General features: G+C 36.0%; 1 protein-coding gene across 21 annotated transcripts in view; it reads left to right on the top strand.

Moving 5' to 3' along the window:
* The window catches only part of BAZ2B (bromodomain adjacent to zinc finger domain 2B), a 285742-nt gene that overhangs the window by 173845 nt on the left and 96732 nt on the right, over positions 1–15165 (top strand). For 2 of the 21 annotated variants that reach the window (XM_049809502.1, XM_049809483.1), the window contains exon 3: positions 12142–12217. The exons of 18 other annotated variants lie outside the window; for them this stretch is intronic. The gene's annotated coding sequence lies outside the window, so the exon portion shown is untranslated. Of the gene's footprint in view, positions 1–6655; positions 6739–12141; positions 12218–15165 lie in introns of those variants that run through there. One more of the 21 variants, XM_049809521.1, reaches the window with a different exon arrangement.

The raw sequence follows: 15165 nt of genomic DNA, 5'->3' as shown, positions 1-15165 counted from the left end.
CTTCATGGAATTAGGGTTTTGGAGTGTTAGTTGAAAAAGAAAGGAGAAAAACAAGCAAAGAAACCCCCCACACAAAGAAAAAAACCAGCCTTACCAAACAAGCCAGGAAACATTTATTTTCTACTGTTTTGTATTAGTTTTTGGTATGACTTTGGAGCTTATCAACAATAATGCTAACTTGATAGTGGCATTATAGCAGCAATAGCTTATTTGTATTATTTCAATTAAAAAACTCTGTAAAATGAGAACAGTGGAAAAATTTAGTGGGCTGTGTTATTAGTTTTGATAGTTTTGGGGTGAATTCAAAACATAGTTTTGATACTTTTAGAGCTAGGGGTGTAAATAGGTTGCTTTTTATCTGTGAAGTATAAGACGGCCTATACGCCCCAAAACCAAAATACGGTATTATTATAATGAGAGAAAAATGTCTTTTAAAAAACTTTTGTAATGTTTTAATATTTCTGGTCAGCTCTGAGTAGCAGAATAAATAATTCCATTCAGTATTCATCTCTCTTTCAGTAAAATGTTTTGTGTAACTGATGTATACTGCATGCTTATACATACTGTTAGTGAACTTGCTGGATTGTTTTACTGGGTTTCATGATGATTTTGCATGTTCATGCAAAGCAATCACACTTTTATTTGTGTGATGGTTCTAAATTCTGTTCTTGTGTAATCATTAGATAAACATAGAGGCAATTTTTAAAAATGTGTTGTTCTTGCATTAAATTCTTGAGTTAAATGGTGTGCAACTTTAGCTGTGAAAGTATAGTTTGTTCCAAGTGACACTCAATTTTTATTAGATATTCCTGCTGTTTTACAGAGAAATAAAACTCCTTTGTCTCCTTAGCACCCATTGATTTTTCTTTCAAGGCTACATTAAGAATGCTGATAGAACCCATGCAATTAGAATCTACTTTTAGCAATAAGTAGAGAAATAAATTTTGTAAAGTAAAAACTGTTGTATATACGGTGTTAACAAAATATTTTGCAATATTGCTGTACTTGAAACAGTGAAACCAGGAGTAGGAAAGATACTGAAAGGTCGAGGAAAAATGAGAGAAAGAACGAACGATGCAAAAAGAAAATGACACTGAGGTCTTGGTTTAATACATATGTATTCCAGGTTGATGGCTGATTTCATTAGCAAATCTCATTGTTATGCAATGTCTGTTCTTCTGCAGCAAAATGAATATTGTATTCTCAGAGGGTCTTTGAGTGTGTGTATGTGTATGTTATGATGATAGATAAAGAATATATATTTATAGTTCTAACCTTTAAAAACTTCAGAAAAATCTTTATGTTTTGAGAATAATTTTATATTTCAATTTTCCAATAAAAAGGTAAATTGTTATTTTTTATGGAGAACAGCAGTTTAACCCTCCTTCTCTGTGGATTTCTTTGCTGTGTTTGCTACCCATGTGGTCTTTTCCCCCAAACCTTCAGTTTGACTAAATAACAGTTAGTGCTGAATTAACCATCAAAATAAAAATTTAACTATAAGAATATTGGTCTCTGTAATGCTTTTTTAAAATGGCTGATACTAATGTATATAGAACATTGAAACAAACATCATCTCAGTTTCAAATCTCATCAAACTCAAATCACTCTTTATATTTTAATAGAATATAGTGAAAAATATTGAAAAACTGTTTATGGTAAGATACATCAACTTTATTATGAAATGACATGTTTTGGTACATAGGACAATGTGTTCATTAGGATACTGGTGTGCTTTAGTTTCTTTTGTTTCCATATTGCTAGTTAAAACTACTGTTTCTGTAATATTAAGACATTTTGATAAACACAGTATTAAATATGAGAAGGAACATATAAGAAGGCTTTGGTGCAGGAAAATGAAAATGCACTAAAATTATTTAATTCAGGTATTTTCCTATGTTCTTTCAGAATTAATTCCATATATAAACTTTGTGGGGTTGAAATCTAGTAGCAGATGTATTAAATGCTACTAAATAAATAATAATCTGGGTTTATGAGTAGTTTTGTGATTAGTTCTAGGTAATGAGCCAGTATGAAGAACGCTTTTGGGCACTGTCGTACTGTAAAGAATAAACTAGTTACTGGGTTTTCATTTGAGTGACTTCTACATGCCTTGAAACAATTCTATTCTTATTAGGGTTTTGTTAGGGATGTGTTTAATAGTTGAATACGGCTGGCTCTTTCTGAGTGAGAGTTCTGCAGTAGCTCTTGTGTTTATTCCAATTCCAAGATGCTCTTTTAAGGATCAAATTGATAGATGAAGTGTCCATGCGTTTGGTAAATAATTCAATAAGGACCAAAGGGCCTTTAAAATGAAGCTAAATCATGAGCAATATGACCAGTATATGCAACCAGAATATGGAGGAGGTAGAACAAAGGGAAGATGCTGCCTCGCTTTTCCCCATGGGAAGGGGAATCCCCTTTCCCTTTGCTTCGGTAGGGCTATAACAGTATAAGGATGCAGATTACTTAGCGTCAGCTGATGAATTTTAAAGATTGGTTGGCTTAGTTGGTTTTGGTGTCGAGAAGCTAATTGAAATGAAATAATCTGTCTCTTGCTGCATCTTAATGTTTTCAAATGTGGAGACCAGTTTCAACATCTGGTGTTATGCTGTGTAACAGTGGAACCCAAGAATGGTCTCTGTGCAGTAGCATATGTGGGGAAAAAATTATATCAAACCTTGTGAATGTTGTCAGAATCTAATTTATAGGGACGCAAATAGGACTTGCTTTGGTATGCCATTGTATGAAGGGCTCTTGGGAGTAAAAGGTGGTTGAGACTTTTGGCACAGTCTGAGTATGAGGAGGAAAGTTGGTTGGTTGGTGTGTCCGTCCAAGTCTTCTTCCTCCCCCATCTTTTGTAGTTTAGTTGGAGGTCACTTTTATTAACTTGTTAGTTTTCCTTGAGTAAAAAGGTGATTTAGAACTTTTGGTGTCCCACCCCAGAAAAATAATTCTTTAAGTAATGAATGGTCCCTTTTGTCCCCTCCTTATTTGTCCATGTAGCTAGTGTCAAAGGATTCCAACTAAAATTGCTAGAAGCAAAAGGTAGGCTAATACTGCATGTGAAACTTTTAGAACTAAATATATTGATTTAATGCACTATGGAGGTGACTGCGTGGAGTTGATACTCTCAAAAAACACTGCTGCAGGTTGTATTCACAGAAGATGCTGGATTTAGGTATTGTGTTTATATTTGTAAATATTTATCGTTTTAAGCAAGTGTTTCTGCTGTGAAGTAATCTGTATTTCTGCAGCAATTTTGGTATTTGCATTAAGGTGTGATGCAAAATACAGATCTCCGGCTTTGTTGGCATTCACTAGAGGTTTCACAGAGATTACATGTTCTCAGGTGAGCATAAGCAACATTCATGGCTTAACTGCTTTTATATTTCTTAAACACAGGGTAAACTATGAAGTTTTAAATCAAAGCTTATTTTGGAATAGAGCTACCTGAATGATACAGGTAGTTCTAGATAGGCTCCAGGCTCTTTTTTGGGGTTGATACTTGGTTTTTTGATACAGTGTTGAGATGATTCTTACACTCTGTAGTGGTATGACTCTTAAATTTTTGAAATTTCTTTGGCAGGAATCATTGTAGCACACAAGGCTCTGTAAGAAACCCTTTTTTTTTTTTTTTTTTTTTTTTTTTTTTAAATAGTAAAGTTTTCAGGATTTTGTATTTTCTTTATGAGCATAGATTTAATTCCCGTGGGCTATGTTTGAAATCTCAATAAAAGAACACCTCAATATTGTACTTGCTGTTACTTTATGTATTGGTTTGAAAATATTTTTAATTTTTTATTTATTTTTTTCAATACCCTTATTTATAGTTAGACCCTTATTCAATACCCATATTTATAGTTAGAATTTGTTATATAGAAACTGATACTCCTATTTAAAAAATAAAAATAAATAAAATCTCCCAGAAAGACAGTAACTGTTCAGTTGGGCTCCACAGGTTGACTCTGTGCCATTTTGTGAGTGCAGGTGCTGATGTATATTTAAGACATAGCTGGAGTAGTGATTTATTGTATCATATTTCAGTGTCCTCTTAGGCATGTTTTATAAACATAATTTTTTCATGGAGCTTAGGTGTTGGGATACCAGTATTTGAGTAGCCTGTAGAATTTCTAACTGAGAACATTAATTTCTGAATCATTATTCTTATTCTCTTGCTGACGAACATGGGGGTCAACTAATGGTTGCACTGGTAGAAACAAATCCCTGCTTTTAACATCTTGCGCAGACTGTTACTGGGCTAGGGTCTGATTCAACCTGGAGTTCAGAAAGTAAGTATGGACCTTCTGTTTGGCTGTTTCCAATGTCATATTTTTGTTTCCCTTTCCTTCATTGCTATCTCAATGGATAACAGCTGATCCCCACTAAATATTTTTCACATTGAGCAATATGGATTGCAATAATTTTAGAAAAATCATCATTTATGAGCTAGTGTTTTAACATGCAGATCTAGTGTATGTGATTTTCCCTGAGTCACATAAGACTCAAAGTCATTGTGCCTGTATTTTAGCATGCAGATTTCTGGAATTAAGAATAATTCCCAGATTGAGATTTTAGATCATAATCTCCTAAATCTTGTTGTGAGAGCTTGTTTGCAGTGATACTAGTACCAAATTTACCCTCATTAAAAACAACATATGTTGCTTTCTAAAACTATTTTAAGACTACTGTGAAGAGTTCTGTTGATAGTCGTCTTTGCAGAAGGCTTTTCTCATTTGATTGTTTGGATTTTTACTGTTTTCTATATTGTTTGACAAGACTGCTTTTTTGTAAGATGAGTAACAATAGAAAACCAGATGAATGAAATGCTGAAGTTTTGATGTGGTTTTACTTAAGGGAATGAGTTACATCCAAGTGTTTGATAAGGAAGTTGTGGCTGTACTAATTATATCTATAACAAGCACAGCTTGCCCAGGTCCTGCTTTGGGTATTGTTTTGGTTCCAGAGATCCCTCTCGTTAAAGTATTTTACCTTGTTTGGGAGATTATGATGGCAGAATAACTCCTTCATTGGCACAAGCTGTGTCTTCAGTAGCAGTGTTTGCTAATACAGATATACCCTTTCATATTTCATGACCTTTTCAGTAATGCTTTCTGTATTTTTTTTACTCATAGCTTTCCTTTGTTCTTTTCTTGAGCTTAATGTGAGAAATGGCTGCAATGTATTTATAACATCATTACTAGAAACTTTTTTGTTGTTCTGTTCCTCGATTTGTTTATTCAGACATGTTACTTTGGTGTATTCCCTAGGTCGTCTTGTTTCATGCTGCTGAGTTTCAGAGAGAGGGAGAATTAATTGATTAATCCATTCCCCTCCCCTGCCCCCACCTTTGCGTATTTCCTGTAGTATGCAGATAATCTTTTATTGCATGCTAAAGTTTATGCCCTTGTACTGTTGTTTTAGGGCACTGTAGCAGTTTCACTTGCATCAACCTGTTGTGTAGTAAGTTGACTGTATTTATCTCTTAAAGAAATTCTATCTTCTGTCAGTGGACCAAATACTTTGTTCTAGTTGCTTAGGAGTAACAAGCTTTTTCTTCCATTAGTCAAGGATTTTTTTTGTGGGGGTTTGTTTTTTCTTTTGTTCTTTCAATTTTTATAGTAGCCTAAGGCCTTCTTGAGTTCCACTGTGAACATCTGATTTTTAAACTGGAGCTTGTTGAAATTAATTTTTGGAAAGTTTATAGGTAGGAAACAACTAGCTTTTCTCACTGGATCACTGCCATGTGTCTAGTCCATATGTGATTAACTTATTTTGAGGAGGAAAAGTGTTAGGCAGTTTAAAAAATAAAAAAGTAATTTGTATTTTTTTCTTTAAAAATTATTCAGGAAGTTAATTTTAATCATTTCTGTCCTGAATATTGTTAGTAGATTTCTTTAATAGTGCTTTTGTGGAGATTGAAGCTTAAATTCTGAACACAGTGATTAGTAATTTTTTTACTCAGTTTCAGGCTTTTCCAGGGTTGATTCAGGTTATCATTTCAGAGCACCTTCTCATACCAAAACAACTTTGTGACCAGTTCAGTCTGAGGTGCGGGTGTGTGTACATAAGCATCGCTTAAAAGAAAATATTTTTCTTGGACTTTGCTTAAAAAAGAAAACAACAAAGTGTGGCATTGATGACTGTGTAACATTGTGGAAAAAATTTCCTTCATGGTTCAGTTATTTTTATGTTTCTGCTACCTTGTTGCCTCATGTAATTAAAATACAGATACACGTTTTATTAAAACGGCATATTCCATCTAGGTTGGTTTTGGTCATGTGAGCATGTGTGTTTACTAGTGATCTAAGTGCTCCACCTGCCTTTCAGTTTGTTTACCAGGAAATCAAGATGTGTAAACTGCAGGAAGTACTATTTGACCCTCTCCGACAGTATCTCATTACAATAATTGCTAATCTCTGAATAAGACAGCCATGTTTTGTGTGTAACACAGAGGGAGGTTGTGGTAGATTTTAGATGCTTCCTCAAATACAGCTTTGTAAATGCTTGCTTGAATTTTGTTTTCAGGGTAGCTTTTGACAATAGACATCTGGCAACCTTTGGGCTCAGCAAAGCTCAGGCACGATAGCATGTGTTCTTTCTTCTTTCTTGACTGAAAGGAAAAAAAAACAACAAACCAAACACCAACACCAAAGCCACGGCTTGTTGTTTTGGAGTGCTGTCATTGCTCTGTAGCGACAGGATAATGGCTACTTCCTGATTAAACCACCCTCCACAGTAAGCTGTTAATGTTCTGTATTTATTCTTCTGTAATGCCAAGTGTTCGGTCCTTTCCTTCTGTGCTTCCTTCCCTCTTCCCCTCCCTCCCTCTTCCCCAGGTTAGTAGTTTGAAATGTTTATAGATTGAAGAAAGAATATATAGAGTTGCAACTTTAAATTTTTTCTATATTCTAAGATAGAAAACTACTGCTTTTTTGTAATGCTTATCTGATAGTAGTGATGAGCGAATATATCTGATTTGCATGAGATTTAAAAAAAATTAAAGTCTATTTAGGTGTTGGACAACTATTAGTAACTATGAAAAATTCTGATGAATACTCATTGGGCAAAAACAGTGACATAAAATGCATGTGTTTCATGTGCATTCTGAAGTATTGGTATTTCATAGCTTATTTTTATCACTTGCAGAACTGTTTCGTGTCTAACAAACATAGGCTGTTTTGTTTTATTTGAAAACTTTTTGTCAGCTTTTCTTATATGTATAGGAAATGTTCTGTCTCTGTATTTATTATAGTTGACGTGATTTTTTTACTTCAAGTAATTTCTTGGCTCTTGCTGATGAGGACTAGGTGGGTGTGACAGGTATCACTTAGTCCACAGGTCCAGGTTTATTTTGCTCCAGAGTATCAGTTAACAGATTTTACATTGTAAAACGATGATTACAGTGCATTTTTGGTCTTGGTTTGCTCTGTTAAATGGGTCTACAATGATTTTTTTTTTTCCTTAAGGTTGGTCTTACCTTAACACTAGTATAAATGGCATAGAATTTGCAATAGCATTGCACGTGCCATGATAGATGTTACTGAAGTTCTATACTGGATAATACCAATGCACGGTCCTGGTTATTTTGTGAAAGTTCAGAAAGGTGCTAAGTAAAATTTTGCAGTTCCAATATAAATTCATATTAAAATAATATTGTTCCTTTGGTACCAAAGACTTCTTGTCCGTGTGTTTGGTTGGTTGGTTTTTTGTTTGTTTGGGTTTTTTTTGTTGTTGGTGGGTTTTTTTTTTTTTTTTTTTTTGGTAGCTAGTTAGAGAATGAAAAAAAACTGGTAGCGAATTCCTAACGAAAATCATTGTTGCTTTTCAAAATGTCCACTTTTTCTGTTATTTTATCTTACTATGGAAATAAAATGATACAGGTACAGTTTCATTTAGTAACAGGAGGTATCCACTATATTGACAGATACTGGAACCAAAAATGAAATCTGGAGAAAAATTGATTCAGTTAAATATTTTCAAATTAAATAGCCATTATTAAAGAACTTGTAAACTAGACAGCATCTACAAGACATCTATGTTTGTTCACAGTATGAGAAATGTAAGTAGGTGAGGAACAGAGACTCTTCTTCCAGCTTGGGGTAGAAGGAGGTTTTTGGAGATGCTTGACCCTTTATTTCACATGGGTTGTTACATACAGAGAAAAGGGTATGGACAATAGAGTGGCTAGAATGTGCAGATACAGGTCTATTTTGAGGGGAACAGGGCAGGAAAAATGCTATGGGGAAGAAAAGAAGAGGGATTCAACCTACATTAATTTGTTAAAGGGCTTCTCAAGTGGTGGTGAAGACCTGGTATTTGGAAACTGTTGATTTGCACTGTTTTTTCCCCCCCAAATACCCATGTATTCTGAGGATTACTGAGGAGTGAGGGACAGTCAGCATTCTGTGTGAAACTATGACCTCTTCATATTGAAAGCATTAACTGCAAAATAAAGGTTTCATGGGATAGCCTTAGGTTTCTTAGGTGTGCTGTCTCCCTTAAAAGCCCCTTAACACTGGCTATTTAATTTGAAAGACCGGTGACCTGGAGTACTGTTCTAGGCTAATCCCTCTTACAAAACAAGATTCCATTAAATTTTTTAATAAAATACCAAATTGCTCCTGTTACTAGATAGAATTTTATATAAATTTCATGTTCTAAATATGTTACAATAATACTTGATATTGACAATGCCCAAGAAGTGTTCTAATTTGGGTGCCAGCAAAACATGAATATTGTTTTCCAGCAGGCTTGCACTCCCTCACTGTCTAGCTGGCTTCTTGTACCCCAGTCGGTTGTTTCCAATGTCCTACAATCCTGGTGTTTCAGAAATGTTTTGCATGATATCTTTTTGCATACTCTGTCTCTGTAGAGGCTCTTAAACTCAAAGCTCGGTGCCTCACAGCTGAACTTGTTGGCTCAAGCTTCAGCTTAGTTTACTTGACGGAACTGGATTCCTGTAAAACAGGAGGGACAGCCCTGATGGGTGCTGCTGGAGCTACTGGTTTGTGGGCTCCCTTTCAGTTCATGTCTGTTCTGTGTCCCACCAGGAGAGGGAAGTGTGGGGGGACAGCCTCAGTTGAGGGGTACAGCTGCTCTTGCTGCACGGAGAAGGGCAGATCCTAATCCAGAGTGCAGCAATAGGCCATCGCTGTGCGCTTCTTGTTGCTGTCCTCTTGAAGTGAATGCTGTGTGGCAGGAGTTGGGGCTGCTTAGGCTTCCTTCTCCCCGACCCTGCAATAGAGCTACAGTTTTATCTGTTACTCAAATATGGCCAAGATGCACCAGCTTGCCTTTGCAAAATGCTTTTAAATTCTGATAGAATGGTTTATGGGAATACTGTGTATCATTCTTAATTTTTAAATGATTGCTAAGCTTTGCCAAGAAAACAACGCCTGATACAGCTGAAATGGACTCTTGTATTTTAACTAGTATTCTTTAATAGTGTAGGAAGATGTAATGTGTAGCATGTGGCTTTGTTAGAAGCCTGAAATCTAGACATGCTGACACGTACTTTTGTTTTTGTAGATGGAAATATGGATAGTTTATTATCTTCTTTCTCTCTAGTATGTGGAAATAAAAATGCAATCTGTCAGGTTTTTTATGTCTAACCACTTCCTTCAAGTGTGTAAATAACATTGAGATGTCAGATTTGCATCTGCTTGGTTTGTAAGAATAATATTGTGAATGGAGTTAGCAAGGATAGTCTTCTGACATGGTAATAGCTGCTGTGGCTTCTGTTGAGGCTTGGTTTTATTTCTTTATATCTTAAGAACCCCATTATTATTCCTTCCGGTTATTATGCTTAGGTAAACTTCAGTGGACTCTTGTTTTGCTTAAATGTCTCAAATTTTTTTAGAGATCATAATGCCTTAAAACTGGAAGAAGCAATGAACAAATAACCTATGAAAATGAGGGTGGATGCCAGTGATGAAGCTGACTTAAATCAATGGGTAGCATAGCACAGAATACTTCTTTCTACAGTTGGTTCTGGGTTTCCAAAGAACTACGTGAGTGGAACAACATGAAAATGTGGAAACCATTTATCTGTGTCTCAGCCTTGCTGCCTCAGACTGTTAGTGGGAACCATTGCATTTCTGCTGGATGATACCACAAGGTGCTTTAGGAGCTCAAAACTGAGGAATTAGCATGCCTCAGTGATAAGTTTTTTAGTCAAGGTGCCAAAATTCACTTAATGACGTGAGAGGCTGATGGACCTCTTCGCTGTGGTATGGGCTAAAACTAGTCTTTGCTGGCACTGGAGAACTGAATATACCATTTAGATGTTTGGCTCTTTCTCTTTTTGTTTAAATGTAAAACAATATTAATATTAGAATGATGAGACTGAAGTTTGGTGGTATTCTAAAACAAAATTGGGACCTAGTGCAATGCCTGAGGCTGGTAACAGGTACACACTCAAAAGATTTGTTTCTGCTGAATGCCTTTCTGGAACTCTGACTTAATATCTAAGTACTCATTTCTCATCAGAGTATGGAGGCTGTTTTAGTTACAGCAATTTTTCAAGCAGTAAAATAGTATCTTAAATTCTTAGGATGGAAAATCTGAAGAAGTGGCAGCTAATGCAGACTCTAGACCATTTATTATCAAGGAGTTTGATTAACATCCTTGCACATTCTTACTCATTGGAGTACATGAGTTATTATGGTAGTCTGTAAGTTTAGGACTGCAGGGTAAAGGAATCCTTTTCTCTGCATCTTTATTCTTTGAAAGATTTACAGGGGAGTGCCAATGAACTAGTTCCGAGTTGGTTACTTTGACTCATGTGGCGTTCATACACACAAACAGATACCTGGGTTTGTAGTTATTTCTTTCCAAAATTATCCTTCCTGTAGCTTATGCTTTTAAAGTTTAACTGTGTGGATTGACATTTTCTCTGCTACTCATTTTTTTTATGCGCTTTTTTCCCCACATGAAGCAAAATAATACCAGGTGGGCAAAGTAAGTTGTTTATAGTGAGTTTTTTGGAGAGTTTTTGTATATGAATGTTAGAGCAGATACATTAGGCTTCACAAATTTAGCCTTTATTTTAGTGCCTTCTGTTGTTCTTTGGGAAAGATAGGCAAGGTTCGGTTATGAAAATGCTAACCAGCATGTTTGGCACAAGCATGAATTTTAACAGTTTTGAATTCTAACAGTTTCCAGACAAACCTGTGGCAGTTTTTGCCATCAAAGGTTCAGCTGGGCACTTCCTCTCTAAATTTTCTCAAGCTCTGTTGATGTCTGTAATTGGAGCTAAGCCTAGATTTTGAACTTGAGGAGATGTAGTCTGGCTTTTGAACCATGGGAAGAGGTGTACAATAAAACGACTAAACAGGAACTAAGTTTCTGAATGACAAAAAGTTAGCAGAAAAGCAGTAATTCTGCTTCTGACAGACTGCAAGTCAGGTTTTGGAAGAGCACAAAAAAAAGACATTGACTTCAGCTGTCCCAGTTTCGAGCTTCTTGGCCACAGTGTGTATTTCTCTTTTGTATTGTATTTCCTGTTTAGTTCTTCATCTGCTCCAAGACATGTTCTAATAGAGTTAAAAATGCTTGAAGTTACTATCTTGTGCAAATGCACTGCTATATATGTTTATTGGTAGCAGATTAAGAAACACATTCTGAGATTGAAAAGAAAAGATTTCTTGAGCTATTAAGCAGAATTTATTTAAAATAAATACAAACTTTACAGAAAGATGGTTGTATGTTTTGGGGATTTTCCTTAACATGAGTTGAGTTTTAACAGATATTTTGAACACACAATACCTATTCAATTAATGTAATGTTTTATTTGAGACCTGCTGTTTTCAGAAAATACAATGCTCAAATACAGAAATGGATTAGAAAATTGTAGACAGATCATACAATGGTCAAGAATACCCAGCTGCTAAGTAACACTGCTTCATCCTGTTTGTTGACTCTTTAATAATACACGCCACTACATAATACTAAAGAAAGTTCATGTTGAGAGCTACATACATAAACAGTTGATTTCAGGGTGTAACTGTTAAGTTGATTTAGAAAACAGTCTGCATAGATTGCTTTTCTGTCTTTTATTGTGTTGATTTGGTGCTAATATGCAGTTGTTAGGAGAATTTACTTAAATATAGCTGAAATGGAATTTTCTTATAATTCTAGGACTTCTAAACATATTAGAAGAGACAGAGACCATCCCCTGGCACCACCCTCCCCTTTTGGAGTGTTAGTCTAAAAGGTGAAGTTTTTTTCTTGGTACCATTTTTTTCAGTTGTAGAGCTGGCAATGGAAAACATTATATACAATACTAATTACAGTTATGAGGACTGGAATTTTTATGAAATACAAATGTAAAATACCTGTAATCGTTTGACAATAGGCTTTCAGAACTCATGATAAGAAATCTAAGCTTACTTTTTTGAAGGTGCACATAAGTTATCTGTTATTTGAACTCCATTCAGTTGAGCATAACAGTGCAAAATTTGGATATTTTCACTGGGCATTAATGTAAACTTTTTGTGTAGATAATAGTAGACGGTTAGATAATAGACTGTTTTATGCCATGCACACACATTGAGACCAAAATTAGAATTAAAAAATAAGAGAACACTAGTTCAGCTCAGTAGATCACGTATGGTAACTAGCTACCTTAAATACTTGTTTATACTTGCATTTAAAAATAAAACACGTAGTGTTTCAGTCAAATGTCAATAACATTTAGAATTATGTGTAAAGACTTCAGTGAGTCAATTCTGTGTTTATTTAAAAATCGCTTATTCTGCAGATAATCAGGCTTAATTAAAAGTGCTTTGCTGAAAGAAGAGCGGTTGGTTTAATGTCCCAGTCCTTGGACAGCTGCTGTTTTGCTGCATGAATATTGTCAGGTGAAATAAAACAGAAGAAAATGTTGGAATCCTTTATTTTTTCCTTTTTTTCCAAGCTGTTTGTCCTGAAAAGTCAGATGCAAAATAGCTACCAGTAATCCTTCCTGACTGTTTATAGGACAGCGCAAGAAACTATCACGGCTTTTTCAGGTTTGCTTCATCTTGATAAATCAAACATACTGATGGAGAGTCAAGCAGCTCCAGGAGAGATTTTCATGGTCTGAGCTCTCTGATGCACTAGGGACAGTTGCTCAGGCCCTACGGCGCATGACTGCAGTCCTTGCACAGCCATCAGCAGGGCTTCTGGGCCACTTTGCTTGCTCCCCCATGAGCTGCCTTGTCTGTAGCCACATCTCCAAAGCTGTTGGAATGGGTCATTGGCACTCCCTTAGTTGTAGGCAACAGGTACAGGTGCTCCCCACCCAGTAAATGGCTAGTACACACTGACAGTTAACAGCTGACAGAAGCAAAAGGCTCCTGATGCCAGCTATCACTGTTGGCAGCAGGCTACCAGAAGTTCCTAGAAGGTGACTCTTGAGGAAATTTCCCCCCAAAATTCCCTGAAGCAGCAACCTGGTTAACTGCTGCAACAATTGCTCTGCCTCTGTCAGCTGCCTTGTTTGGTGCACCATCATAGGCAAGGTCAGAAAGCTATAATATGGTTTATGGAGCCACATATGTATGTGACTTTCACCTGTTTTCAATTTCACTTTAAAAGAGATTATTTTGTGATTAGTCTTCCTTTCACTATTACTTAAAATATACAACTGTGGGTAAGAAATTCTTCTTTAGGCTCAACTGAAATATCATTCTCATTTTTCAAACTTATTTTCTCCTTCCTTCTTTGTAGAGAAGGATAAGGAGAACAAAATTAGGAGGTAGATAGTTACCAAGTGGCATGTATCTAGATATGAACGTTAAAAAGATTAGAAAGTGCTGTCCTAACCCCCTGGTACGTGAGCTACTGCTACATGGTAATAGACATTAATTATGCTCTTTCCCTCTTACCATTCTCAATGGTGGTATTTACCAAGCTAAAAAAATGTTGACTGCAGGACACTCCAGTGTCATCAGTCTTGAAAAAACTCGTCAGAATTATCCCGTAACTAGGTCACTTAAAAGTATGATACTGATTCCCATTTAAGTTAACAAATAGGGACTTGGGTGGAAAGAGCATTTCTTACCTGGTTCTCAAGTATATTCAGGCTTTCTTCACTGAGGGGAAAGTATTTATCTCGGAGGAAAAATTAGGATGTAGAGGGAAGATAAGCTTTTTTTAGGCATCTATTTAGATATGTAATTATTGGAGATGAAGGCAGTTTCAGGACATGTTAGTGTCACAGGCATTTCAGTGAAATGACTCTATGTAAACTTCCTGGAGCCTTTTCTGTTTTCAGTTGCTTCTGTCCTTTACACATAGATCATTGTTAACAGCACCTGTAATTCAGTCCACGGACACCTATACCACCAAAGAATTCTAGATGGTGTGTCTACAGAGAGGAGTTGGAAAAGCCAAATCCAGTTCTTCATATATGTAGAGCTTTCTAGCACCTGAATGATCTGTAGATTTCAGGCAGATTAGAAAAGGAGATAGTGTCAAAAATTGGCTGGATCACAGTGACATTAAAATAGCATTAGTTCCGTGAAAGGTACACATCTTAATCTAGTATATGAATAACCCTGTTAAACTGGCTTGCTTTGCTGAGGAAAAAGTTTTTGGTGCTTTTGCCATTCAAACAACTGAACTGTTTTTTCACAGCTGGTCTGCTGTATCCTGTGGAAAATTAACACTTCAGGAGCCTCTGCTGGTGTTAATGAAACAAGACAAGGCATTTACCGCAAGGCAGTGTTCTTCTCTTTATTCTTACTGTACCTTGATTTTATTGGATACTTGAAGTTGGAGGGAAAACAGTAACAAAGGAGTTTGGTTAGCTGTTTACACAGTTGAGTACAAAAAGACCAATTAATGCAGTTCTTAACAGCAAGTCTCAAGTGTTTAGTCATGTGAGGCCCAGGAACTTTCTCACCTAGACTTGCCAGTATAGGATATTTGTCTTCTACTGTTAGAATGTCTGATGTCTTTAAAGCAGTGATGGTGAGAATTTGAGACAGATAAACAAAAAGTAACAGTTTTTATTTCACACTCCTGATTTTAATGGATTTGTCTGCCATAGGGGTGCTCAGACACTCCTTTTTCTTCCTTCCTGTTAAAGTCTAGTCAAAGCAATTCTTTCTGTTATTGGTATTATTTCGGCACTGAAGTTTTGCTGCTTTAAAGACCTGCTCGAGTAGTGTGTCGAAA

The sequence above is a fragment of the Accipiter gentilis genome, chromosome 1 (genome assembly GCF_929443795.1).
Source record: "Accipiter gentilis chromosome 1, bAccGen1.1, whole genome shotgun sequence".
NCBI classification, from domain to species: Eukaryota; Metazoa; Chordata; class Aves; order Accipitriformes; family Accipitridae; genus Astur; species Astur gentilis.
This window is presented reverse-complemented; position numbering and strand designations above follow the sequence as displayed.